Source organism: Cherax quadricarinatus, chromosome 28 (genome assembly GCF_038502225.1).
Source record: "Cherax quadricarinatus isolate ZL_2023a chromosome 28, ASM3850222v1, whole genome shotgun sequence".
Taxonomy (NCBI): Eukaryota; Metazoa; Arthropoda; class Malacostraca; order Decapoda; family Parastacidae; genus Cherax; species Cherax quadricarinatus.
Window position 1 is genome coordinate 3,541,284 of NC_091319.1, and position 5,000 is coordinate 3,546,283.

Consider the following 5,000-nt stretch of genomic DNA (forward strand, 5'->3'; position numbering starts at 1 on the left):
AATCACAATTACAACTTATAACTAGTAGACCTGAAATTTGTGTTCGGTTTGACTGACTGGTTATCTGAAAGTCGCGGAAATACCCGACTGATTCACGTCCGCAACGCAATCAGCGCAATTATGTAAATTGCTGGAGTTATATCCCAACTCGGGGGAAATCTGGTCAGCTAGAGGCTCGGTTTGTAATAATTGCCAGACCAATTTGTATTAAATTAGCTGTGGACTTTTTTTTTTTTTGAAAGATATTAGCAGGAGGAAGGCTATTTTTATGCGCAGTCATACATACGTACATACATATACATGGGGTAAAGCTCTTGGAGTAGGGAGAAAGTGGATCTCGTAGCGATCAGTGAAGAAACCATACCACGGGCGGGATTTGAACCCGCGGTCAGAGAGTCTCAAATCCCGCCCGTGGTATGGTTTGTTTGCAATCGTGTCATTACGATTTCGTGAGTCATGTTGATCAGTGAAGAGGCGGGACCAGGAGCAGTGAATCGACCCCTGTAACCTCAAATAGGTGAGCACACATACACACACACACAACACACACACACACACACACACACACACACACACACACACACACACACACACACACACACACACACACACACACACACACACACACACACACACACACACACACCACACACACACACACACACACACACACACACACACACACACACACACACACACACACACACACACACACACACACACACACACACACACACACACACACACACACACACACACACACACACACACACACACACACCATTGACACTGCAACATTTTCGCATTTTGACAGAGGTGAAAAACCATCAGCTCCCGTCCTGTCATCTTCAGTGATAACTCAGATTCATATGAAAAGTTCCCTGAATGACGGGTGAAAAGTTCCTTGAATATCACGCGATATGGGTCGAAGCTAATAGGTCTCAAACACCACAGTAAAGAATCAAACACCACAATAAGGAATTTAACACCAAAATAAAGAATCAAACACCACAATAAGGAATCAAACACCATTATGAAGAATCAAACACCATTATAAGGAATCAAACGTCACAATCAGGAATTTAAACCACAATAAAGAATCAAACACCACAAAGTGTGCGTGTGTTTGTGTGGGTGTATGTATACCCATGCCTCTCCCTTCCCTCCTTTCCCTCAAAATTACCCAATAACGATACTCTCCTTTGCAAACTTTGGTAAGCAGCTGGAGTTTCTTCACTCCAGCCTGAAGGCGCTCAGAAACATTCTCCTTTTATTACTCAAGAAGAATGTGACCTAAGTCGCCACTCTGCCTGTACTCTGTCGTCCCCTTATCTTTTAACACTGCTAACATTAAGTCGTGGTAGTAACAGTTAATACCACGACTACGCTTAATATTAATATGCCACTTATGATATTTAGAATGTTCTATGATGTTACCTTTGCTATTTCAGGTAATTAGGATTTCTCTAGTGTTTTTTCATGCGGATGTCAGACGTAGGTGTGGCAATGCGTGTAGGAGCAGCAGACGAGGCGACGTAGGGAGAGTGAATCAGTGTGGGAGGGAAAAAATGAGCTCTGGACTCCGAAGCAGGAGAGGATGTTTGAGGAGGAAACTGTAGTTGAGAAAGGAGGAGGCGAATAAGAGGATAGCGGGAGGAGGAAAAGGATAGGGGGGCCTGAAAGGAGATAAATGTGATAAATGGAACGGAAATGTATGATAAAATAAGCACGAGAAGGCGATAAATGGAGTTCAAATGCAATAAAAGCATCAGAAGGCAATAGAGGGCGACAAAAGAATTCTATTAAAGGAAAATAAAAATCGATGAAAGGAAATGAAGACTAAACAGAACAGACGAAGGCATCGATAAATGAAGACGTAGAAGACAAAGATGAGAGGATAATGAGAGGAAAGTGAGGAGAACTGAGTATTGTGGCGAGGTAGTTATTGATCGTGGCGAGGCTGGTCATATCTCTGACCCTTCCATGTGATCACTATATCATTGTAATGTTTGGCAGAGTTACTCTGGGGAGACACACACACACACACACCCTTCACTATACAACATACACCTCCCCTCACAATACAAAACATATCCTTCGCAATACGATACATAGATTACTCTTCAACACAGACCCTGAACTGGACGGTACAGGACTTAAACTTTTGGCGAATATACAGAGAAATACACCTGTGTGTATGTATATATATATATGTATATATATATATATATATATATATATATATATATATATATATATATATATATATATATATATATATATATATGTATATGTATATATATATATATATATATATATATATATATATATATATATATATATATATATATATATATATATATATATATATATATATATATATATATATTTTTTTTTTTTTATTTTTTTTTATTATCACACCGGCCGATTCCCACCAAGGCAGGGTGGCCCGAAAAAGAAAAACTTTCACCATCATTCACTCCATCACTGTCTTGCCAGAAGGGTGCTTTACACTACAGTTTTTAAACTGCAACATTAACACCCATCCTTCAGAGTGCAGGCACTGTACTTCCCATCTCCAGGACTCAAGTCCGGCCTGCCGGTTTCCCTGAATCCCTTCATAAATGTTACTTTGCTCACACTCCAACAGCACGTCAAGTATTAAAAACCATTTGTCTCCATTCACTCCTATCAAACACGCTCACGCATGCCTGCTGGAAGTCCAAGCCCTCGCACACAAAACCTCCTTTACCCCCTCCCTCCAACCCTTCCTAGGCCGACCCCTACCCCGCCTTCCTTCCACTACAGACTGATACACTCTTGAAGTCATTCTGTTTCGCTCCATTCTCTCTACATGTCCGAACCACCTCAACAACCCTTCCTCAGCCCTCTGGACAACAGTTTTGGTAATCCCGCACCTCCTCCTAACTTCCAAACTACGAATTCTCTGCATTATATTCACACCACACATTGCCCTCAGAATGAATGTTCCCGAATTTGGAAATGAGACAGGTGAGTTAGAGATAGTTTTGAGATACCTTTATTTTCACATATACTGATTTGCAAGTTTCGTGACCAGTGTACCGCAATGAACAGTCAGGATATTTATAGCTATATGCGTGAGCGTGTTAGATAGGAGCGAGTGGAGACAGATGGTTTTTATGACTTGACGTGCTGTTGGAGTGTGAGCAAGGTAACATATATGAAGGGATTCAAAGAAACCGGTTGGCCAGACTTGAGTCCTGGAGGTGGAAAGTACAGTGCCTGCACGGGAGTCTTGTAACTGCAGTGTCGGCGCGCCTCTGGCGAGACAGTGATGGAGTGAATGATTACGAAAGTGATTTTTTTTCGGGTCACCCTGCCTCGGTGGGAAACGGCCGATATGTTAAAAATAAAAAATAAAATAAAATATTTGAGCAAAAACGTGTAGAGTGTCTGTCTTTAAATTTAAAAAAATGAACTAATTGTTAAGGAATTAGTAAAAAAATGATAAGAAATTTTAGGATAAAGCTTAAACAATAATACTGATTTTTTTTCTCATTGTAACACTAACATATATATGGTAAGGACGTTTAATATATTTAATGTCTCTGGGTACTGTATATACTGGTTTAAAGGGGTTAAACCTATTATCCAAATATTCCCTTGTTAAAGGCGGAATAACATGCTTACTAACCTATTTGTGGTTGCAGGGGGTCGAGTCGAAGCTCCTGCTTCCGCCTCTTCGCTGTGTGTGTGTGTGTGTGTGTGTGTGTGTGTGTGTGTGTGTGTGTGTGTGTGTGTGTGTGTGTGTGTGTGTGTGTGTGTGTGTGTGTGTGTGTGTGTGTGTGTGTGTGTGTGTGTGTGTGTGTGTGTGTGTGTGTGTGTGTGTGTGTGTGTGTGTGTGTGTGTGTGCGTGTGTGCGTGTGTGTGTGTGTGTGTGTGTGCTTCATTAGTTCTCTTTTAATACCTTTTCAATGTTTTTTAAATGCCTTTAATGCTTCTCTGAGGCTTTTCAATGCCTTTCTTATCTCTTCATTATCTCCTTCACTGACTATTATAAATACACTGTGGATGCCTATAAGGCATTGCACTGTCTAGTGATACCTCTATATTGCTTTTCAAAATAGTTTCTAATGCCTTCGTAATGCCACTAGAACTCATGTAATATATTCTGTATGACTTCTGAATTCCCCAAAGTTCTTTCGCAATATTTTTTTTTTTTTTGGTCAGGGCATGGGAGGGATGACAAGAATGGAAGATATTATCCCCCAGGTCAACGGCCTGTTATCCTGGGTGTATGTACACTATGTACACTATGTACAGCATATAGACATTAGTGCACACCACGGTAGTCAGGGCAAAACAGCAGCCAAGAGACAAGAGACAACCGTGCTTCAACCAGCAGTAGAATGAACATGACGAGGGTGAAATCGTGAGTGTTAACCACGTCACCTTCACAATTGCCAGATCCACATTACGATTGGCTGAACCTAGGTGCTGATCTGACGATGGGGCCCCGATCCTCAGACCCTTTGTGCCTGGTTCGCTGGTTGGGGAGATAGCCTATGTGAGAATGTGGGCATACTCCGAATAGAGGTTACATACTCTTTGCATGCCACAGGAGATGACAAGGACTGGGATAGGAAAGAGAAGTGAAAAAGATTATGGGTCGAGAGGACTAGAGAGAGAGAGAGAGAGAAGACAGAGAGAAGCAGAGAGAGAGAGAGAGAGAGAGAGAGAGAGAGAGAGAGAGAGAGAGAGAGAGAGAGAGAGAGAGAGAGACAGACAGACAGACAGAGAGGGCTAAGAAAAATCAAGTGGTTTGTCCACATCGGTTGGGTTACAATATTCTCCCGTTTCATGGCATGTCAGCAGCTTATCTATTATAACTATGTTGATGTATAGGCATTTACCCTTGGGATGGTCACTGCCACAACAGGACGTCTTGAAATGACACTTTTCACACGTATAATCTATTACGAATTAGAGAACAAACTCTTTTGTCTTGTCAAGATCTT